The sequence below is a fragment of the Amblyomma mixtum genome, chromosome 1 (genome assembly GCF_055824585.1).
Source record: "Amblyomma mixtum isolate Tamu chromosome 1, ASM5582458v1, whole genome shotgun sequence".
In the NCBI taxonomy this organism is placed as follows: domain Eukaryota; kingdom Metazoa; phylum Arthropoda; class Arachnida; order Ixodida; family Ixodidae; genus Amblyomma; species Amblyomma mixtum.
This window is the reverse complement of record NC_143012.1, coordinates 299,949,506-299,974,714: the sequence shown is the minus strand read 5'-3', so window position 1 is coordinate 299,974,714 and position 25,209 is coordinate 299,949,506.

Sequence of the window (25,209 nt, the reverse complement as noted above, 5' to 3'; positions counted from 1 at the left end):
CAACCCCCTTATTTTCCCCTATACAGCTGCCAACTCATCTATAGAAAGCGTCCAATCGTTCAAGTACCTCGGTGTAACACTCTGTAGCGATCTTTCTTGGCGAACACACATTACTACAATCATATCATCTGCTAACAGATCTCTAGGATTCCTAAAACGTCATCTTCGTCATGCACCACAACACGTGAAACTTCTAGCTTACAAAACCCTTATTAGACCTAAACTCGAGTACGCCAGTCCCATCTGGAATCCACACCAAATATACCTAACAAATGCCCTCGAATCTATTCAAAACCGCGCCATTCGCTTCGTTCATTCTGCATATTCATATACAATCAGCGTTTCATCTCTAAAGAATAATTCCGGTCTCGAAAGCCTTGAAACTCGCCGTCGCGTCGCCTGCATGTGTTTGCTCCACAAATTTTTCCATAGCACTCTGAATCAAACACCTTACATTTCTCATCCGACCCGCATATCTCACCGCACTGCACACCCGTTTCAGATCGCCCGGCCTCTATCGCGCACTGCAACTTTTTCAGGTTCCTTTTTTCCCCGCACCATTGTGGACTGGAATGCCCTCCCCGCCGATGTTGCCGCCATCACGTGCCCATCTTCATTCTTATCCGCTGTAACCACTTGTATCATAGTGCAATGACATGTATTTATTATTGTTGAATATATTAGCCCACCCCTTATGTAATACCCCCTGAAGGGGGTCTTTAAGGTGAATAAAGTGAAGTGAAGTGAAGTGAAGTAAACTATTACTATGTAGAACAAGAGTTCAACATTAAGGTGAAGTGTCAGTGCGTGCATGTTTTAAAGTAAGAGCGTGTTTTCTCCCCGCCGTTCCTAAAATTGAGGTAATGCTTTTAGCTACGCTACTGAAGCCCTCAGATCTTTTCTACTCAGCTAATTTTTAGCTTTTTTTTTGGTTCCTATGTCCTTCGCATTACGTGACTTATTTGCCCAGCCGAATGTCGCGGCATCTATTAATTTTATCGAAGAGCCTGTTGTGCAGTCTTGCCAAAGTTGTGTTTCTTTTTCTTTTACTACAAAGCCCTACTTGGCTTAACCGGCTCACCGAGTTTGTGTTTGTGTGAGTTTGTGTGAAGCTTGACCTTGAAGGTGACCTTGGAAAAACCTAGCATAGCAACAGCCCATGCAGAAATAAAATAAATATTGCCGTGACCGGGTTTCGAACCCGCGGCGGCGCGAACACATCAGCTTCGCTGGCCACTGCTTAAGAGCACTATGATATCGCCGCACGCGATCACGCCTCGTGTTAATCTACAACAGACTCTCGCGCTTTTCATTGCACAGCGTCATCTTCATTAACTTCCATCTGCGGCACAAACAGATCAGAACAGCTTAACTTCGATCAGAGCTTAACCAAAGTCGAAAATTGTCGTACACGTCCTGACGAACCCAGCAGTGAGCCAACCTAGGTAAACACATGCATTCGCACGTCTACTCGGTTTAGCCACGTTAGAACCCTACCACTTTTTTTTTGCTCAAAAAGTTGCCATACAAAGTCGTAATGGACGAGGCAGCTTCTCAAGTTTTTTTTTTTATATATATCTCTTATGTCGTGGTCATCATCCAACCCTTCTTACACGCTTTCTTTCTGTTCTGCAATCTAAAGAAAAGATATTTACCTACATTTTATTTTTCTTTGTCTTCAATCATAACGTTCTGAGTTGTCAGGCTGTCAGTGGAGAAGAAGCAGCGCCGTTGTTTGACCATGCACACTTTCAAGAAAGGGTAAAAAAAGTGTTTCGCTTCTTTAACCACTCCGTTTTCATTGTGCTAAGGCTACAATTCTATTGCGAAAGCTCGACATACAACGAACAACGTTACGTTTTCATTTACTTTCCTGTCTACCTCTATGTCTATCCTTTTTTACTTTCTTTCTTGCACTGTGCCTGCGGTATTTTCCTACACATTCATCTGCGCAGTGTTACACCGCATCAGCGGGAAAGGAAACTGGTAATCAAGCCGTCACGAAGCCAGTCTTCCGTTTTTCTTCTCTACTTTCGCTTTCACTCTATCCTTCAGCACGAATGCGGGACTCGCAGCGAAGTGAGCAAATCAAAGAACGTTGCGAATTCACGTGAGTGCACTACACGCTCTCTTCCGTCGCCGCACATTTGCATGACGGCAAACACAGCTGAAGTGCCGCAGCTCCCTTGCGGGCGAATACGGAACTATGAAAAGAACGAAAAAAAGAACAAGATGCTTGGAACGAATACCCGTGAACGCACACGCACAAGCTCAACCTAAATGCGCTCGGCTGTCACAAGAGTCAACCAAAGAGAAGCGCCGTGTGCATTCGCCACGAACCGTCGTCGACTGCGACGTCGGGGAAAAGGAATTAAAATTCCACCAATCTGGCGCGAACGAATGTGTAAATAGAAACTCCTCTCCAGACGTCGTAGACACGAGATAAGTTGGGGTGGAAGGAAGGGGGTGGGAGGGGAGGGCTGGTTTCGCTATTTCTGTTGTGTACATGGCTGCTAGAACCTGTCCGCGAATGCATGCTTCTATGCTTTCTTTTTGCTTGTTTTCTCAAAGCAAGCGGTTTTTACCTCTTTCTTTCCTCATGACCTCCTTGAGCAAGCGCTTATTCTTTTTTCTCCTGCCACTGCGGAAATTACATTTCGTGTTCGCTCGAGCAGCCTGCTTTACACAGAGCGCAGTTTGCAGGACATGAACACTGGTGCGCTTTCCTGAAATCCTAAAGAAAAAAGGAAACGGTTTCCGCGTTTCCGGAAATATATACGTGCCAGAGAGCGCAGTGTTTGGGAGGGAAAAAGCAAGCGTTCTGCGCTGTCGGGAACTCCCCCCGATCTGTACTCGTCAGCGCCGCATGGCGAATGAATGCGCATAAATCTGTTCCCACCATTTTCGCGCCGGCAGATAGCTCGTGCGAGAGCGATGATTGGCGGCGCTTTGCGATGCTTAGTGCCACGTTAGTGGTGTTTTTTTCCTTTCAGGGATGGAAATGGCGCAGTAACTGTCTCACTTCTTAGTGCACACCTCAATCACGCCGTGAGGGAAGCGAACAAGGTGGGAGTGAAAGGAGATAAATATGTGCCGTGGTGGATGGAAATGGAATAATTTCGGCCACCCGGGGATATGTAATGTGCACTGACATGGCACAACACACAGAAGCCTTTTGCGTTTAGCCTCCACCGAAACATGGCTGCCGCGGTCGGGTTCGAACCCGGGTACTCCGGCTCAGTAGACGAGCGCCTTAACCACTGAGCCACCGCAGCGGGCGCCGCCGCGTTTCCCGCTCACTCGCACTACTCCTCAGCACGGAGGAGGGGATAGGGTTATGAGGAAAGGATAAGATAGGTAACTGCCGCCCTCTAGGTGGGCACCCGAGCAGCGCTTTAGGATTATAGGGATGCGGGACCTGGAAAGGAGGAGAGAAGAGACCGCACCACCATGCCGAGTCAAGCGGCTGTGACCTAGATGATAAAAAGCAGGTCGCCACAGCGGCATCCTTTTTGTCAATGCCAACCGTTTGGTCTACGGACCGCTGTTGGCCCTATACTGCAAGTGAAACACGAGCAGCCTCCTAGCAAAACTCTGCTCTGCTTGATTTGCTTACAGCGCTATTTTTTATGCGAAGCATACTACTTTAGCTACCACTTCAGCCCTTCACCGTGGTTATGCGCCTCCAAATCACGTGATACATGACGTCACACCACGTGACACGATGACGTCACGACAGTAGAGAAACGGGGGCCCACCTCGCGCCGTGGCTGTGGTTGTGCGCCTCCAAATCACGTGATACATGACGTCACACCACGTGACACGATGACGTCACGACAGTTGAGAAACGGGGGCCCACCTCGCGCCGTCGCTGTGGTTGTGCGCCTCCAAGTCACGTGATACATGACGTCACACCACGTGACATGATGACGTCACAACAGTGGAGAAACGGGGGCCCACCTCGCGCCGTCGCTGTGGTTGTGCGCCTCCAAATCACGTGATACATGACGTCACCCCACGTGACACGATGACGTCACGACAGTGGAGAAACGGGGCCCACCTCGCGCCGTCGCTGTGGTTGTGCGCCTCCAAATTACGCGACACGATGATGCTTCGCATTCTCCAGGCTTAACCAAGTTAAGCCTCAGCCATTTTTATGTCCGCGCTATCATTGTGGCTGATGAAATCAACTGAAAAAAGTCATGATAGCGGGCAATAATTATTCTAAGAAGGATTATAAAACAAAATGTTGGTAATGAACATTTGGCAGATGCTTTAGATGCCAATCCACCTTTGTAAACCAGCATACCTATGAATCGCCTGCTATGCTAATTTTTTGTTAAGAAAAGGTTCCCTATCGCAAGCGTGAGAATTTAATTCAACGAAAGAGAATGCGCACGAACCCACTGCAGCGAAATGCGTGGGTTTTGTAAACGACTGCAAAATACAGCCGGCACTTTAAATCACCTTTCACTCTCTGTGCAGATCTGATGCGCCGTTGGTACTCCGCTGCCTCAGGCACATAGAGAAATGAGGTGTAGTCATGTTCACTCATCGCCAGGGAGCTAAGGCGCTAACTCAGCGCATTCAAAACTTTAACGGCCGTGAAATGTCTAAGGGGCGAAATGGATGCAATTGACAATCGGCAGCTATTAATTTCATATTTGGACACTTGTACGGTTCTTGAAAAAAAAGTTGAAACCTCGGCGTTAGCCTCCACGTTTCTGCCGCCCAGGTGAGCATCGATAACATACATGCCCTATAGACTTTTCTCTTGAGGGATATTGGTAAACTGAAATTCATAACCTGAAAGAACCTGCCATTTTGCATGGGACCGCTTTGTACTGGTGGCCAATTATTATGTCGCGCCGACAGCCTGAAAGTATGGGACATACATTGTTTCTGTTTGGCCAGTGTCCATTGAGAGAGAGAGAGAGAAAAAGAGGAAAACATTAAAGGAGGATGACAGAGATCGTTTGCTTTTTCTATATACATGGTCTGTTCTGAAAGTAGTAGGACTGGTTTTTTCCTGGGCGAACGGGCGGACGAGAGGTGGTCTGCGCGTGCAGGATCGTTGAAGGGGGATATTGGGAATGCTGGGGAAAATCGGCAGTCGGCTCTCGGCCGTCAAAGAGAGCAGGTCGCTTTTACTGTGAACCCCTGTCGAAACGTCTCGTCACGCAGAATCGTCGAGCGTTTACTGGATCAGCGATACGCGATCAAATTTTGAGTAAATCTTGGTAAAACGGGCAAAGAGACTCACAACATGATTAAGGAGGCCTACGGTGGCGCTTCCATGGGTAGATCAGGTGTTTTTGATAGGCACAAGCTTTTCCGAGAAGGTAAGGAAAGAGTGGAGGAAGACGAGCGCTTCAGACGCCCTTCGACCAGCAAGACCAACGAAAATGTGTAGCGAGGGAAACATTTACTTAACAGTGATCGTAGAATGAGTATCAGAATGATTGCTGATGACTTGAGCATTCCTCAAACTTAAGTTTTTGGGATTATGACAGAAAACTTATCCATGAGGAAAGCGTGCGCGAAGTTGGTGCCGGGAGTGTTGTCAGAGGAGGAAAAGGCCAACCGGTAGGATCTTCTTCGTCATCTGAATGAGGACCCCGATTTTTTGTCCAGCACAAGGCGGCAACGCTGCCTCAGCCCCCCTACAGCCTCGATTTGGCCCTGCCAGACTTTTTTCTATTCCCGAGAATAAAATCGACGCTCGAGGGAAAGCATCACGGATCGGTAGAGGTGGTTCAACAGGCCGTGACGAGGGAGTTAAACAGCATTCCGGTCCAGGCGTTCCTGGAGGCGTACGAAAACTGTAAAACTCGTTAGCAGCAGCGTGTAGGTGCGGAAGGGTGCTACCTTGAAAAATTGTAATCGTTTGTACTATTCTCTTGAATAAATTTTGTTTAAAAAAATGAGTCCTACTACTTTCAGAACAGACCATGTATGTCGACAATGGGGCTGAGAGCTAAGCAACAAATTACTAGCTTAACATCTTAAGAGTGCACGGGGAGCACGAGTCTGCGATAACACGTGTGACGTCGATGCTTCCTCAATCAGTCGGCATTTTGTAGAAAATGTGGATTATATTCCTGTAGTGTAGCCGCATAGTCATTTGAACTGATCCGAAATAGCTGACTAGGCTGGATGAAATTGAGGCAGTTTTAGTTTTCTTGGCAACCGCTTTTATAGTTAACTTCAATGTTGACATGTGACGTTGATTCGTCGTCACTGTACTGTACTGTGGGATTTTTTAACAAGCGCGAAACTGGCGGTAAATAAAAAAGGAATTTTCAGCATTAGCTATGCTGTTAAGAAAAGCAGCGTATCAAGTATGAACGGAGAGGTATGCGGGTACCTTAAGCTAACAAATTATACCGAGACGGACTCACTGAGACGGTGCACTTATTAGTATATGTCGCGGTTTTGTCCAGATAAACAATAAAAGGGAGATGTCATCGATTGCACGTTTGTTTGTTTTTTCCTCAACGTGTTTTTTTTAGTTTAAACAGGGAAAAAAGCAGATGTTTTTTCTCAAATGTCAGTTTGATCAAAGCCCGACATGACACAGCGAATTCTGAAACCATTCGTGCCTGATATTTGCTCGAAAACGGGGCAGAATGTAAATTAATAGAGAATAATAATTTCTTACACTCGTTTGGCTAGAAAGCTATGTAAACGAGAGGAAACTGAAGAGCAGCAGGCTGTGCAGAGGACGAAGAGAGAGTCATCCAGAGTCCCATCAATTACTCGGTCTTCGCGAGCAGGACTATATCCACTAATCAGCTTTATAAAAGCTTTTCGTTGAAATATCATTTGATGTCTGCATAGAGATTCCAAAGATCTCAACGAACGACGAACAGTCAGCCCTAAAAAAGGACCGCAACGCGGAGACTAGAATGGCGATGAAAACGAAATTTGACCATTGAATATGTTTAAAAACAAAAACCAACCAGTTCTGGAGTTATCAGAATAATTAAGGCAGCTCTACTATTTGTCTCGCAGTTCATATCAAGCATCAAGGATGATTAATTTCGTGAAGCCATTTCAAACAATGATGTCAAGGAAAAAGAACAAAAAAAAACAGTGCTAAGACTCAACTCAAAGCTTATGAGTTGGCCTCTTCTAATTAGTGAAAAAAAAATTACCTTGGTGAAATAGAAAGTTGTTGAAAACGTTCTATCGGTTCTGAATGGCTTATTGTTCAATACTGTGCAGTGCAACAAACCAAGAGTCTTGGCTCAAAATAGTCATTTATATATTACATTTGGTTGTTCATCTTATCTAATGCAAAGTTTAACCACGTTTGCGCCTCATGTTTTTGCAAGGGAATTATTTTAGCAGCAAGATACACTTCAGCAAAACGCGTCGTTGTGCTGTTCTGCAGGGCCTAAAGTAAGGTTAATAGTTTCATGGCTGGCTACAAAGCCCTGCTTTAGTTTTATCTCTATCTGGGATCGTCTGAACATTCAAAAGGAAAGCAGTTATTGCCTAATGGCACATGAAACCATAAAACAGAAAGAAAGATCTGGACAGCATTAAAGTGCGCCGCTGGCACCAAGCGTTTTGGTCTACGTGAAATAATGAGGGGAAGAAACTGAAAAAACTTTCGTGACACCATAAATGCAGCACTTTTTCTTGGTAGCAAGGATGACTCCTAGCATAGAATACTGAGATTGGATCAAACCCTGCACAATGACGTCCAAAAGCTCGTGTTCACATGTTACGAGTTGAACCAAATCTGAGGTTGATTCGAGAGTAAGGAGGCGGAAGAGGAAACAAACCGGGACTCCAGAATAGAAATAAAATAACGGGCGATTCAACCTGGTTAGGCAAAATGCAAATTAGCTGCCTTAGCTCCTCGGTTACAGTTTAGGTTCGAGGCTCGGTTTTTCAGGCCAAGCAGGATTTAGACAAAGATCAAACTTCCGAAAAAGTGGGCACAACCCGGTAGGATGGTTGTCACCCGGGTCACCTGCTAGAGTCAAGCAGCTTCAGGCAAGCATTGGCGAAATTGGGAGGGGAAGGGGGGGGGGGGGGGGGGGGCTTGCGCACTTAAAGGCTGAGAAGAAGGCAGGAATTGAAAAAAAAAAAGAATTGCGCAGACAGGCTGCCCGGAAAGCCTGGCTGTAGAAGAGCCTATTCTGTGCCGGGTCAAAGAAATGAAGTTCTAGGTTCTGTCAGGATCCGGTGTTTATCATGGCGATAGGCTTAGAAAGATTTCGTTCCTGCCCATGGAGCCAGTTTGTGTGCAATGACCGCAAAACAACAAAACATCTTAATTAGGAAAGGGCGCCTTTTTGCCACCATACACTGTCACGTTTTGCCCCAGCCTGTGGGGCAAAATGCGACATTTTGATGTTTCTGAAGTTATAAATTTCTTGAAAAAATTCTACTTCGTTCCCCTCAGCTAGCCGGTTAATAATAATGCGATAGTGTTAAGGCTCCCGTTGTGCAGAAAGTCCGGCGTCGGCGTAGTCTGCGAAAAATCCCCGCAGAAGCAATCTAGGCGGGATACCTAGGTCACGTGACCTCGTGGCGTCATCACAACTTGTCCACCGGGTTGTGAGCAAACTGACCGCCATGACAGGTGGGAGGTAAATTAACGATTGGTAGCGAGAGGTTGCTCGGGAAGAGTCTCACAAGCCCCACCGGTGGCAGCACCTGTAAAATTGTGCAGAGTTTTGCCGTACTAAACTATATCCATTGAACAACGCTTGAAATAGGGTAAAAAACTGCGCGGTCCAAATTTTGATAATGTAGTCTTAATGCGCAGTACAGCATCACGCCGCAACGATGCGTGGAGATTTTGACCAACCTACAACCACTATCACAAGTAATATCAAGAATCCTTTACCGCGAAACATCGACCCGGCCTTAGGAAGCCTACGCATTTATTGAAGGCTGCGCAAAGGCAGAAGAGCGCTCAGCTGACGGAGAAGGGAGCTGTGTCTGGCAACCATGCAGGTCTTGAATGTTCTTCTTTTTCTTCTTGATCCTATTCAAGACATGGCACCTTGCATGTTCAGGCTATCCACTTCGTCTTCGTCTACACGCTTGCACGGGTAGCGGCTCCACACGGAAACTAAAAAAACACTGAATAATGCGTCACAAAGAGACACTTGCTTTTCACACAACACGCACGATCAGTTTTTGCGCGATCCGCAACATTTCCACACCGTTATTCACCCGCGCCTTCGCAACGTGTCCCCTGGCGTCCCCACTGCGGCATTCTTTCTGTTCGACACCTTGTGCACTCAAGGCCTGGAAACTCGCTCGCATTTTCGGCCACCAACCTCTTCCAGGATCTTTTTTTGTTCTTTTTATTTCTTTCTGTGTGCACTGTGCGTGCGTGTATGCGAAAGTGCGCGTCTGCCGCTCATGCGTGTCTGTGCGCGCAAGCGCGTAATTCTTTCTCCCCTCGGCCGCACTCTTGCGGCTTCGTGTCGCAACCGGGGTCGCATGCCGCGCGAATGACCGCTGGAAACCAGGCGGCGCTATCTGCGGTGCGTACGCCTTCCTTCCTTCTCCAACACCCTCTCTCACTAAATCCGTGCAGCACTACCAAAGCCACATTCGCCGTACTAGCAAATACGCTCGAGGACGTATCGTCATTCTCCGGACCGCTGCCGCAGACCAGTCGCGACGCGATTACGACAGCCATAACGGTGACCACTCACTAAGCGTGGTCACCTGGGAGAACTTCGTTAATCCGGCTGATATTATGATCACTACACAACATCTGGTTCTAACAACGCTGCATGATTTTGTTCAGCCAGAGTGTAGCAAAGCTTCTGCGGAGGAACACCATGCGGCTGTCACTCCTTTCTTCTTTCACGGTGCCTGCGCGTGTTGGCGTGCTCCTTCGGAAATTGCCGACACCACGCAGGTTTTCAGGTAGCCGCGCTAGTCTTTCGAGCTTGGCGCCCTTGTATGCTGCGAGCCAACAAACAGGAAATGAGTTTTGTGCGCTCCACACCGCGCGCGTAGCCAAATGTGTCATTTTCTTGGCACCAAGCAAAAAAATAGATGACCGAGAGCTCACATGCCAGGCTCAAAGTAAGATAAATGCTTTTTCTCTGTTTTTTTTTTTTCTCGACGGCGGCGCCTCGCTGGCAGATGCGCAAGCGGCAAGCTTCAGCGTAAGTCATCCGTTGCTTGGCGGCCTTCAAGCTGTCAGCAGCGCTGGCGATCAAATAATGGTTGCGAAACCGGCGCCGCTTACGGCGCTTTGCTTTAGAAGCGCCTGAGAGGTCGGCGCTTCTTGACCTCGCCGGCCCTTTTATTTGATCAGCGGCGCACGAAGTAGAAGTGGGGAAGGGTGATAGCTCGATCCTACCCTTACTCTGCTGCTACATTCTATGGCCGGTCATTTCTTCTTCTGTTTGCAGCACCTTTGCAAAACTCTGAAGGCTTATCACCTAAAGTCATTTAGTCGAGATGAAACTGGACATCCCGGCCACTATTTACCCCAGGGTAGTGCTTCACATGCTCAAAACTCAACTCCATGCCTCTGGACTACACTCTAGTGCACTCCATTACACCACACTGCACACCGGTGTGGTTCTCTCTACCGCACACCCCTTCACTGCGCGCTGCGCCTACATAAAATTTTAGCAAATATGTTAGGCTACCGATAGTAACCACTTCTTTTGAATCGAAAAATAAAAGCAGGCACTAAGAATTTCTTCAGGAGACAAATTCATGGTTTAAAAATTGCGCATAAGTAAAAATCATGCTCAACACAGCGTAGAATATATGGTAAGCAAGGAACAAATTCTCGGCTCCTTTGCTTTGTGTCAAAGTGGTAAATGTAATATCTGCAAGAGACGTTCCCGATGCTGAACAGCTGGCAGATAGTCATTGCTACAGTTCAAACCTCTAATGGCTGACAGAACCTTCTGCACAGGACCGGACCTGTTGAGTGTTGCTCGCTATTACTTTGTTCACTGATCATTTATAACCAAGTTTCATGTTCGTATCTTCCGTTGCTGCTATAACAAATGTGTACATTGGGCCTATACTAGCTTCGGCTATTCGCCCAGAAGTTTTTGCAAATGTTTTGTGTATCCAATGTGATAATAAAGAAGTAGAAGAAGGAGAAGAAGAAGAAGAAGAAGAAGAAGAAGGAGAAGAAGAAGAAGAAGAAGAAGAAGAAGAAGAAGAAGAAGAAGAAGAAGAAGAAGAAGAAGAAGAAGAAGAAAAAGAAGAAGAAGAAGAAGGACCATGCCTTAGATTTGTTATTCCTATTCACCTGAACAAACTTCAACAAGAGTACTTTTCTGTCGTAGTTTTGTTCTTTCGCACTCGCTTTTAAACATTGTGACAGAGTACGACGAAGCTGAATAATGGCAGCGTTAGGCAAATTTCGAAACAAGTAACTTCTTAAGACTGCAGCCTCCGCCTTCAAGAAGCCATCGGGAGTGCTCGGCATCGCTCGCCAAACGAAATGCATACCAGAGCTGCGAGTGTTTTCAAAGCCCCCACATGCAAACAGAAACGGCACGCGACAGACCCGCTCCCCGGCGGACGACCGCGTCTCGTCGTCTTTTCCGCAACAGCTCACCGCTCTTGCGAAAACCTTTCACTTCCCTGCCGCTGTCTCCTCTATTTCGTCTCGCAGAGAAACCCCCAGATGTCCCCGCCCCATCCTATCATTCTCCACCGCGCTCGCCTGCCTGCCGGCTTCTTCTTCCTGCTTCTCGGCTGCAGCCCGACTTTTCCGACGCCTTTCGCGTGCGCTTTCACTTCCATCCCGGCTCGGCTCGTCGCGAGCTTTGTCTTCTCGTCTTTCGCATTTCCTCCCGCGCGCTCCTTTTATCTCCTCACGGCGCACTCAATTCATTCGCCCTCTCCACTCCTCGACGCCTTCACCCCCTGGGCCAATCCGTTACATTGTGGATGTAAGCAGGGCTGCCCTCTTTTCAGTGGAAGAAAGGAAGCACCGTGATGGAGGGAGGCCGGATAGGATTTCGTTTGCGCCGGCGGAATGGGAGCCCTTGCTTGGCTGCATTTCGTCTTCCCCTTTCCTTCCCTTATTTCCTTTGTCCTTCTTACCCTCTCCTTTCCGGCTTGTGCACGGTTTTTCCCGGACATTCACTTCAATTTCGCACCCCCTACCCTCCCCTACCTCCCCCATTCATTTTTTTCATGGTCGGAGAGCTTTGCTTTTTGCGCACTTTCACTTTGCGCTCTGGCCAAATACTTGCACGCTTCGGCCACCGTCCACCACTCTGTCCTCTATTCTCTGTCTCCCTTCACCAGTCTTCGCTCGTCGGCTTCAAGTTCAAACCTCTTTTTCCTATGCGTCTGCGGCTGTCGCCTCCTTCCTGACAGCCTGATTTCTTGAGCCTCGCGTTTCGTACGCTCCCTCTGGCATTGAGGTAAAAGCTGATGGTTTTGTACTCTGTTTCCTCTTTGATACCTGGTCACGGGACCATAGTTTCCGAACGGGAATGAGAAAGGACAATACGTGCTTGAAGTTTACCTGCACGAACTACGTCCCCAGCCTACGTTCTGTAAGTTTTCGCCGTCTATCCTAGTTTTCCAAGCCCGCGAAACAGGCATTTCCCACCAGGAGACGTGCAGTAGCTAGAAAGCGTCTTCGATCGGCTGCTGCCGCAGCTATATCCAGGGTAAAAGGCAATAACAACAAATGTCAACCGTGGATACAGAGTATACGTCTCAGTATGCGAATTTGATATATGATATCATCACATGAGGAATAAAAGTGCTGCACCATGATCGCTGCGTTTTCGTTCTAAATCTCTACAGCTCTTAGGCTAGCTGCCTCTAGAACCCGGAACGACAGTGAGATAACAAGCAGTTAATATATCGGAGTTTTAGCATGCCTCGCATGATGCTGTACCTACTTGTGACGTGAGAACCGCTTTCCGACTTTCAGAACAGAAACGACATGAGAGAAGATATTCGAGGATAAAGTATTTTCTAAGCACTGCAGTCGAGTTTCTCGTCAGAGAAAATGTTTACTTATCTCTTAAGCAGCATGCCAAAGCCAGAACCCATCACTAAAAATTTGGTGTCTCTCGTGTTGTAAACGCCCAGGATGATGTAACAAACACGACGTCGTAACAACAACGGTAATGATGATGACGAAGCTAACCTCAAAACAATGATGCTGTCATTATGACGATACTCCTTAAAACTGATTATGGCGTTATGACATCACACTAATGTGTTCGTGCATTCCATACTCTGCAATGGCAGCCGCATTTTTAGAGACGAGATTAAAAAGGGCAGTGGGAAAAAGGAGGAGATGTCATTCTCAGCACTAATTAGCAAGCCTCCGCAAAGACAGAACATTTTGTTTGAGAAGCAAGGCAGTGGCTGAACGCCACATGAGATGCGTTGGGGCGGTCTATATCCGGCCATGGCAATGGTGTTTCTATAAAGGTGAAATGAAAAAAAAAAAAAAAAACTAGAGCGTCGAGATGCACCCCTGATGGTCTAAATTATTTTGGAGCCCGACATGGAGACACATTCTTGGGAACCAAAGGAATGCATCGTTGCGCCCATTCACGGCGTGGTAGAAAGCCCAGCTTCTAGTTATGCTGCGGCCCAGCCAATACATTCGTATTCTCTTGGATCGAAATAAAATCTCGTGGCATTACTCAGAAATCTGATTGATCCATTTGGAGTAGAGGATAAAGTAAGCGAAGAAAACAAACTCGCCCCAAAAGACACGAGTGCACTGCATACAGAGAGAGGATGACGTGTCCCCGATATGGATGATCGCACAGAAGAATATAAATGCTACACTGATGCGCTCAGTAAATAACAAATCTCACTCGCACCGACAAGGAAGACACTTGGAAAACATGTTTTACTTGAGTCCTCTAGGGTTACGAGTCTGTCACTCGCCGAGATCCGCTGCATATTCCCGGGGTGAGCGCAGGAAAGACCGCCCGCTCTTCTGCCTGTCCCGCGTATGCATGCATGAGCGTATACTTATGCAAACAGCGAGCAAGTGGATATGCGTGCAGGATCTGCGCTTCGCTGAGACAAGGGGGCCCCCTCGAGGGGACCTCGCCGATTGCGCAAGGAACGAGAAAAAAAAAAACCACTTGTTTTATCTTCAGTTACCGCTAGACAAATTGAAAAGGAGTGAGTGGGAAACTTCACGTCCATCCGTTATGCATTGGTTCGAGTGTGCCTGCTCCTGCTTTGAGAGGACAGCACGTGCTATTTTGGATGCTTCGTCTAGTTAAATATGCGCACTTGCGTGGCTTGTAGAACGCGACCTTTTTTCAGGCTCAGCACTGTATGCCCGCACTGTCCTGGCAGCCTATCCCAAGAGTCAGCGGCACAGCCAAGAAAAATATGAATATCAGCCTCCATCGGCGCTCATAGTAACCCAATGATCCGTCTGAGTTGTACAACAGTCTGCTGCGTACTGGCATTCTCTTATAAAAACTGGAACGGCTTCCTTTCATGTTACTAGCCTGCTAAAAAGTTTGAAAAGAGGTTCTGCTTTGCGAAAAATTCATAACTGCCGCTCTATAAGAATCTTCACTGAAGGAAGTTTAATAAGATAGCGAAATATTCTTAATTTCACGGAATTCTCAGCGACGCGGTGCTTATACTTTCACTTCAATTCCCTCAACGCTCACCAGTATCAACAATCGGCAGAAGCATCTCAGTTTCTTCCAGGGTTGAAAAAGCGTGTCAAAAGAGAAACGAACAAAAAAAAAAACACAAAGACAAGCTCTAACTTGCAGCTGAAACTTTTTTCTAGGCAAGAACCTGTATAAATTTGTAGGTGAAATTTTTTTATAGGCAAGAACACGTATAAATAGGAAACAAAGCCCCCCAAAAAAACCAAAAGCAGCAAACGTCACACGAATGAATTGTCACTCATCGGGAGTTGGAAAAGATCTGAAACACTAAAACAAACTAGCGTTGAAACTCGAGTGAGGCTGAAAATGCAAATCTCCTATCTGTCAACCCTACCGAAGTTTGATACAATTTGACCTTTTCTTGCGTATGTGGGAGGCTTCCATCAGTTCACGGACTTGCTGCTCCACTATAGCGACCTTATTTAGCATATAAGTGTCGCTATGGTGGAGCAATTTCCGGCAGAATCCGCAAGGCTGACCCCACCAGTATCCTGCAACAACCTCAACCTCTCAACCTTAGCTGATCACGATGCCCTCCCTAAAAGAATCATCGCTGTGGCAAACAACGGTATGCATACGATATTTTTCTTCTTATCCTTGCAACCGCACTTGCCGCAGGGGTTTGGTAGGCTATTAAGCAAGCCCTCGCCCAGCAGCCTTTAGTGCTGCCCTAATCTCTCATTAATACATCGCTCAGTCTGGCGACGTATGAGGCGCCATAGGACAATTGAAACTTGCACACTAACCCGACACCACCAGAAATGAACGGGGCCGTCGCCAAGTTGTACAGGTTGGCCGTTGTCATGTGATGCTTTCTACACCGACCAAACTGGGAGATAAATTAATGAGAGGTTATATGAGCACAAGAGAGTGCTAGGTGGAGGCTTGCTTAATGACCTGCCGAAGCATTGCCGCAAGTGCGTTTGCAACGTTAAAAGAAAAAGATGATGTGCACACTGTTGTCTGCCACAGCTACGACTGCTTTCGGGCATCGAGGCCAGCTAGTCTGATAACCGATGGAAGCCTTCCACGTTCGCATGAATAGGGCGAATTGAATCAGTGAAATTTTGGTAGGGTTGACGGACAGAGAATTTTAATTTTTAGCCGCCTCACTCGGGTTTCAACAATAATTTGTTTCAGTGCTTCAGGTCTTTTTCTGACAACTGTTGAGTGATGGTTAATACGCGTGACGACTACTGTTTCGGGATTTTTTTATTTATTTATTTATTGATACTGCGATCTTTTACAAGACCTTCGCAGGGTGGGCACACAATACATAAATTCTGGAAACAACAAAAACGACCTCAGGAACAAGCAAAACAATCAAGAACAATTGATCAACAATTTAAGATCAAGAAACAATTTCAAAAAGTAAAAACGAAACAAAGAAATGTAGCGGTACGACATTATAAAAAAGTTAAAGGTGGCTTTCAAACCTTTTTAGTGAAGTTTGGGTTACTGCATCATTAGTTAGATTATTCCAGTCTGTAATCGTTCTGGGGAAAAAGGAGTACTTAAAGGTGTTAATTCGTGCGTTTAATGGTGTTACTGTAAAATCATGGCGTTGTCTTGTGTTGTACCCTGAGGAGAACGATATAATATTGGATGTGTCAATATTGTACTGACCTTTGATTAACTGAAATAAAAATTTTAGACGACAGATGCGATTTCTGTGAGAGACTGGAAGCAAACCACTTTGATTAAGAAGTGCAGTGATAGATGTGCGGTTATATGAATTGTAAATAAACCGTGCTGCTTTCTTTCGGACTCTGTCTAATTTAGCAATGTTAGATTTAGTGAAAGGATCCCAGATTATGACGACATATTCTAACATAGGGCGAATAATAGTGTTATACGAAAGTGAACGTACACTGGGGGGGCCGAGCTTCAGAGCACGTCGGAGGAAAAATAGTTTGCGTAGGGCATTAGCTGTAACGTTGTCAACGTGCTCTGTCCATGAGAGGTTATTGCAGATCCGCAGACCTAGGTATTTGTAAGTATTCACTTCAGAGAGAACTTTGTTTTTAGCAGTATAGTTAAACAAAAGAGGCTTCTTTTTCTGGGTTATACGCATGAACACTGTTTTATCATAATTAACGCACATTTGCCATTGGTCACACCATGTTATTATCTTAGTGAAATCGTTATTTAACCGTACTTGGTCCTCAGTAGTAGTAATCTTTTCATATAACACACAATCGTCAGCATACAATCAACAGAAACTGAGATGTTATCGACAATGTCATTAATAAAAATCAAGAAGAGGAGTGGCCCAAGAACAGATCCTTGGGGAACGCCGGAATCAACAGGAACTGGAGGGGAAGGGGAATTATTTACTACTACAAACTGACGACGATTTCTTAAGTAGGCTGTAATCCATGCAAGTAATTTGTCATTTTTTAGTACATTACCTAATTTGTGAAGAAGCTTGTTATGCGAAACTTTATCAAATGCTTTTTTAAAGTCCATAAATATAGCGTCAGTCTGCTTTCCTTCATTTATTGCCTGCGCAAAATCATGTATAGTTTGTACTAGCTGAGTGGCAGGGGAAAATCCTCGTCTGAAGCCATGCTGTGCATTAGTTAGAAAATTGTTTTGTTCAAGAAAATCTGCTATATGTTTATGAATGATGTGTTCCAAGACCTTGCATGCTGTAGATGTTAACGATATCGGACGGTAATTCTGAATAGATGCTTTGTCTCCAGTTTTGTGAATTGGTTTGATTCTTGCCGTTCTCCAGTCATCCGGTAATGATCCTTCATTTAGTGATTTGTTAAATAAGATGCATAAGTACTTGGCACACCATTCTGCATAACGCTTCAGGAATGCGTTGGGAATGTCATCTGGTCCGGGAGATTTTTTTACATCAAGCTTCAATAATAAATTGAGAACACCTGCCTCGGAAATCACAACATCAGGAATTGAAGGCAAATTCACGGAATAGCAGGGAAGAGAGCTGTCATCCTGCGTAAACACCGATTTGAAGTAGTCATTGAAAGCCGTGGACACCAAAGCATCATCACGCTCACATATTCCATTTACTTTGAAAGTATCATGAGATCGTGAAGCTGGAGTTATCTGCCTCCAGAATTTCTCAGGGCATGTTTTAATGAAGGTAGGTAGCTGAGTAGAAAAGTACTTTTCCTTGTCATGGGCAATCAGCTGTTTTAGCTTTTCTGTTTGTTCATCAATGATCGTTTGGGAATAGTTTCCTGCTTTTAACCTTTTTTTCTTTCTTTTTAGCTTTCGTTGTGAGCGTAATGTCTCTCGTGTTATCCAAGGGTTACATTTTGGGGACTTTTTTGCAATTTTTGGAACGAAGCGTTCAATACACTGAAAGACAACACTTTTGAAAAATAGCCATAAGTCATTCACATTTCCATTAAAATTCATAAAGCGGTCATAATGAAAGTCGAGCATATCAAGAATAGATTCATCATGTGCACGAGAAAAATTAGGAAAGAAACCGACAGTATTTCGGCGATCAAAGTTTGCATTTATCAATGTCAGTACAACAGCTTTGTGATCAGAAATTTCGTTAGGTTTGTTTTGTATTTATATGCGTTCCAGTCCCGAATAAAGTTTCAGCTGGAAGTTAGCGCTTGTTCTTGTGTTCTTTCTTTGTCCGTTTGTCCTTTTACACCGTTTTTCAACCCTTCATTATAACCAACTTGTCCAACTTTCTGCCCATCTAAGTGTGAACTGGTTCCGTTCAAAGCGGCCACAAAAACGCTGTCGTCACCAGGCGGAGCAAATATATGTACATGGATTTCGCTGATGATGCGTCTACCTTGCCTGCATTAAACTATAGCAGGCGAATGAAATGATTACCAACATAGCTTTTGGTACCGTGCGCCAGGACTTTCAGGCTTCAAACAGAACCCGCTCTAAGGATGCCCTCAAGGACTCGTAGAACACGCAGCCACTTCGTGAGAGGGCACTCCGTCACTCGTCATGAATGAGAGATGTGTCCCTTGGGATAGCCAAATTGACAACTGATCGACCTTGACCTACTTTTCGATAAAAGCGGCGTTATCCTTCATCAGCGTTGCTTGTTTTTTCATTCCTCAAGGACGCCGAGTGTGCCGCAGGCGCTCTATTCTGCCCGTGAGCATCTTCATTAACTTTCGCCGAGCGTAAACTATCAAAAATGAAAAACACTGTACATGGTGGGTTGCAGTACCAAGGCACCGTTAGAAGCAAGAAGGGGGTCGCGCCTATAACTCGTTACTTTTTTAGATTTGAAGCTAACGCATCGGCATATTTTTTTGGCCTTAAAGTGCAAAATTAAGCTCTTAAACACAACCCAGGCAGCATGCAGGGAAAGCGACGTAAATTAAAAAAATTGCCTCCATTGCTTTCAGTTAAGGAGGTGCAGCTCTAAATAATTTTCAATGCACGAATTTGTGCGTTATAATTTGAAACAACTCAACAATATCTCCGCTTGGACATGTCTACCATTTGATTTGATTTGATTTGTTGGGGTTTAACGGCCCAAAGCGACTCAAGCTATGAGGGACGCCGTAGTCAAGGGCTCCGTAAATTTCGACCACCTGAGGTTTTTTAACGTGCACTGACATCGCAAAGCACACGGACCACTAGAATTTCGCCTCCATCGAAATTCAGCCGCCGCGGCCGGGATCGAACCAGCGTCTTTCGAGCCAGCAGCCAAGCGCCGTAAGCACTGAGCCACCGCGGCGGGCTTGGGAAATAAATATTGAATATTGGAATATTGTAAAGTACTGTTGTGTAAGGTACTGGAATATTGTAAGGTATTGTAATGTACTGGAATATTGTAAGGTAGACATTGAAGGTAATGGTTCATTGTTCCGATGCGTAGCAAAGCCTTACTTTTAAGTTTTTTCCACCTCTCGCATCAATCAGTTAGTACTGCTGTAGAAAATCAATAGGGAGCGTATTTGACAATAGAAACAACGTTAATAGAAAAAAAATGCAAGCCTGCCGACGGGAGATCTGCAGTTAATATCGTGTTTTTTTTTTACACGAGACTTTTTTTTTGTGCTTGTTTGTAGATATACTATCTAACAATGATGCCACAATGCGTGCTTGATGTTTTAATAGATTTAACGGTTACATTTTCAACTCTATTTGTTCACAGATTTCTGACCTTCCGTCCGTCAGTCCATTGAGAAGGTCAGAAGAATCCGCTGATGCCGAGAGAAAATGACTGACGTGTGCAGACAGAAGGAAGCCGAAAGAAATGAATGCCGAAAGAAAGGAAAGAATAGGCGCGTCGCAGCAGCCATGTTCTGCTGCAATAGGTACCTTCAATAGGTCACTATCATCTACAATGCTAGCTTAGTTAGTTTAGTTTATGGGGTTTAACGTCCCAAAGCGACTAAGGCTATGAGACGCCGCAGTGGAGGGCTCCGGAAATTTCGACCCCCTGGGGTTCTTTAACGTGGTCTGACATCGCACAGTACACGGGCCTCGAATTTCTCCTCCAAAGCAATTCAACCGCCATGGCCGGGATCGAACCCACGTCTTTCAGGACAGCAGCCGAGCACCATAGCCACTGAGCCACCGCGGCGGTACCATCTACAATGCAGTTCACCGAAGCTCATGCAAAAGGGCACTTGCTTAGCACTAGTTAGCTTGCAATAAGTGCTACAATAAGAACAATCGTCATACTAAAAACTGGCTCTAAGTTCGCACCATGCTAAGAAATTCTAGACAGACGCATTTTTCAACGGAAGGTTGCTTATGAACGCAATATTTTCATATATCGTCTAAGATTTCACTATAAGACTCAATATATCCGCAGATCTGCCCTCGGCAGGCTTGCATTTTTTTAGGTAATAACGTGTTTTCAGTGGTAAAAAAAATGTTCTCTATTCCTTCTTCATAGCTGTATTTACTCGACGCGAGCGATGGACGAACTTTAAAAGAAAGATTTCACTACGCATCGGAAGAATGGGCGACTACCTTCAATATTCCCATAATAGTATCATCCAATATTCCACAGTTGCCTCACAATGAAAATTGATGTTCAAACAACCTGTCATTTGCATGAACCACAAGGACACAAGGAGGAAAGCGGATGTTTATATAAAGGGCACTGCACGAGAGATAAATTTTATCCGCTTAGGGATGTATAATATCCTTACCACATGGTCGAAGAGAGACTTCTTGAAAACGTTTCAGCTTTTTAAGCTTTTGGACTGCGCGGAGTGTGTTTCTTTGTCATGGATTCACTGTTGCGTTCGAGGACAAGTTCGTAGCCACACTCGCGCGCGGTCTTGTCGAGCTACCACGTACTTGTAGCGTCCGCGTTTCTTTCTAGCAGTGTGATAATTTTTGTATGTCTGGTTGGCTCCCTGCATGCATAAAATGTCTGTAAAAAATTCAGGGGTCACTTTCACGACCTAAAGTGCGCGAAGCGAAAGCCTTTCCACTCAACTTTGGCTGCACGGCCGTAGGCACACATGAGGCGGCTATGGGGTGACTTGGATTAGCTTGTCATGGCTAGTCATGACCAATGACTAACTAGTCATGATTGGTTAATGACTAACTACTCATGATTAGTTAATGACTAGCTATTAATGATTGATTAACGACTAACTAGTCATGTCTAATTAGTTTATGAGTGGTTAATGACTAGTTAGTCATGACGTATTAGTTGATGAGTAACTAGACATGCTTGGTCAATGACTAACTAGTCATGACTGATTAATGACTAACCAGTCATGACTAGTGAAGACTAATCACTCATGACTGATTAATGACTAACTAATCATGACTGACCATTAATGACTAACTAGTCATGACAGGTTAATGACTAGTTAGTCATGACTTGAGACTGGTAATGACTAGTTACGACTTTCACTTCAAATGTAACGGACGGACGGACAGAGCCATGGCCGCAAGTATGAGCGCTTAAAGGCTTTCGCCTTAATACGCTTCCGCGAACGCTAGTGTCCGTTCCTTGCATCTGCCAGACAGACATTACCTGGAACGGATGACGCAGTTGGAAAGTAAATGTAATAAAAAATTGCCGACGATTACGCCACCTCTAATGAGAAATTTGAGCGCAGCTCATCAGCTGTTTCAGCTTTTCGATTGATTGAGACAAAGAATTCAAGCAAGGCATGTATGTACAATTACAGACAACTTATTTTTCATGCATTTTCCTTCTTCAAGAAACACTCCACTAACAGTTCTTGATTGTGATGAAAGAAGCTTTGTGGTTGGAGAAATGGATATATGCTCGACTTGCTGCACCAATACCTGGTTCTCAAAGACGAGGTCCATGCCAGTATTCCGCGAGGCTGTCACAGCCACGGCACCCTGCCACCCTGGCAGGTGGCAGTTAATGGTTCATAGCGAGAGTTCGCTCACCGTTGTCAGCACTGACACATGCAGCCCACATCTCTCTCTCATCACCCCATGTATCTATAAGCGCGATTCAGGTGACCGCTGACCCAGGGAGCCAGTTATGCGCACTTCCTTTCCTTGAAATGATCGGAGTGTAAAACGTTGTCAACGCCAACACCAAGGAACGCCGACCGCCTATGGCTTCAGCGCCGCGTTTCTGGCACAGCGTTGTCAATGTCTGCAGCCCGCATCTCTCTCTCTCTCATCACCCCACGTACCTTGGCTATAATAAAAGGCCTACTTTTTACAAATAGCAGGGTGACGAAGCGCGGCTACGGCCGCTTATCTGTATGTTCAGCCAGCGTCCGCTTCGGCGGACGCGGTTGTTGCTGCGACGCACGTCTTGTTTCCTTTTTTCTCTTTCCTCTGATATTTTAACTCTCCTCTATCTGCACGTGGCATCGGTGGTGGCTCGGCTGGAGCCAGTTGGCAAGCCCGTGCACTTTCCTTTTCATTCTTCTCTCAGTCGCAACAACAACTTACAAATAGGTTAGGTTAGGTTATGGGGTTTAACGCGCCAAAGCGACTAAGGCTATGAGAGACGCCGTAGTCGAGGGCTCCGGAAATTTCGACCACCTGGGGTTCTTTAACGTGCACTGACATCGCACAGTACACGGGCCTCGAATTTCTCCAAAGAAATTCAACCGCCGCGGCCGGGATCGAACCCGCGTTTTTCGGGTCAGCAGCGGGTTCGATCCCGGCCGCGGCGGTTGAATTTCTTTGGAGGAGAAATTCGAGGCCCGTGTACTGTGCGATGTCAGTGCACGTTAAAGAACCCAGGTGGCGGAAATTGCATTAGTGTCAACAGCATCATCTCACAATAAAATAATAGTATGGTCAATCTCTTCGACGCCTTCGGCAGCGGAGCTAGCGGGCGCCAGGAGAGCCGGACCCGAACGTCGGGCCAGCGGCAGCTGCGAGGCGGTTGTGGTAAGAAATTTGCTTATATCACAGTTGTTACCTCTACCAGCAGCTCAGTATTGGTCAGCGATTCTCAAAAATGACACTTTTTTCACATTTCTTGTCCCATGGTTTATCATTTACGTCAAGAACACTCTTTAGCTCGCTTTTATGGCGTCGGCAGACGGGATCCAGGCTGGCCGACCGGCCGGCAGGCTCGGCGTACTTCACGTCCGCACAAAAAAATACAAAGCAGCCATGCTACCAGAAAGGATGCTTCCTAGATTCGAGATACGACAGCACGACTGCGCTAAAAGTGGATCTTTCGGCAACGACACTGCCTGCGGCAACGCCGGACGACGACCTGCGCGCTTGGCCTAGCTGGTTTCGCATCGACTCCGCAGCCGAGGGCGCTTCGGGACTGGCCAGCGCTCAGAAACGCACTCCGCTCGGCAACTGTGAACTCGACCCATAATAAAAGATATGTTCGATTTCCACGACGTTTTCAGCAACGGAGCTAGCAGACGGCAGGCGAACCGCACCAGGTAGCAGCAGCATAAAACCGGCTATGGGACGAAATTTGCTTGCATCACAGTCATCACTTCTACCAGGAACTAGGTATTCGCCAACGATCGTCAGAAACGACGCATTTTTGATATTCATATATCCCAGGGTTTGCTATGAACGTGAACAAACAATACTATCGCGTTCTTCAGGTGCCGGCGGTCGGCACGAAGACTGGCGCAAGCCGCCCGGCTCCAAGGAGTACGCCGTACGCCTTATGTCATCCTGACGCTGCCGCTCTCCGCGCTCGAATTGGCTGCCGCTTCCCGTCGTTGCGTTTGCCGCGAGCGGCCCGCCGTTGACATCTAGCAGGCCGTACGCAGGCGACGAGCTGCAATCGGACGTTGCGACGCTGTTCGCAACGGCGAGCCGTTGATCGCGCTCACTTTTCGCACGTGTCCCCGCCTTTAAGCATAGTTCGGCAATACGTTGACAAAAACTAACCGAGCAAGTGGCGGTTAGCAGCAAATGCGGCTCGCTGGTGCGTCGACTGCGCTCACGCGGCTGTGCCCCACTCATCGTACGTCACTGTATTTTGGTATGACGTCACTAAAACTTTAATTTTTCTATATAGTGTACTAGAATACTCTAGTGCAGTATATTTTTCTATCTCCTTGTGACGTCAGCGTTGATGGCGCTAGCGATGGGTCTAGATCGTGAGAGTGAGCATTTAGGAAATGTTTGGAATTGAATTAAAATATTTGTTAAACGTTTGTTGTGTCCAATACCTGGCTTGAGTGCCCTTGCATACATAGGAATCCCGTAGCAGGCTTTTTATAGCTTCAAAATTTGGTGTCTCCACCCCTCTAAAGCACTATTAAGGTGTCCACTGATCCAAGAGGGCAGTTATGCGCCTTTGCTTTCCAAGCTCCCGCTCCAGAGCTTTTGCAACTTAAAGCGCGACTAAGGTGTCCGGTGCTAGTTAGAACGCACAACGGCGACGGAGAAACGGGCGCCAAAGAGCTGTGGTCTATGTACACGCCACCTGATCGCTGGGCGCGTATAAGTTACGTAGCGAAACAAGTTCGTGAAGGATTTCAAGAGAACATTGTTTAGAAAAAAAAAAACCCTATTTACATACACATGCCGAGCTTAAACCTTTACCTTGATTTTGAGCGTTGCTGCTCCCCGTTTCTTAAGGTCGCGTTAGTATGAAAAACAAGGACTTCCAAGTGGGACCAGTGGGTGGTAGCATTGGTACACAGACTGTGACCACCTAATTGGTGAAGAATGTTCGGAGCGGTATCAAACGATTTCGCTCGTGACGGAGCATAACATTACTTGTCGAATCAAAGTGTAGCGCAGCATATGGATTCGTGCCGATGACCATTGGTTCCCCAAACCGTGACTTTTTGAAACTTCATACGTCCATTCGAAGTGGTGTCAAACGATCTGTCTTATTGCGGTGTATGCGTTGGCATCAAAAAGTAGATATCCGGACATAACGAAAAATTTGTACCGGACATAGCGAAGATGGCTAATGACTCAGTATTCGTGCGATATTGCTAACGCTCGATACTCATACGCTGCCTCAACGTTTTGCTCTTTTTGTGCATGCACGACATCAGAACACCGTGCAGTACGCCCGTATTCTTGCAGTGGGGTAACCTAGACGTAGTATGAACTACACCGCTAATTGTTAATTAGTACTTCGTTCTGATCAAGCAAAAATTGTTACTAAGTAGGAGAATGTAAAGCAACGCCA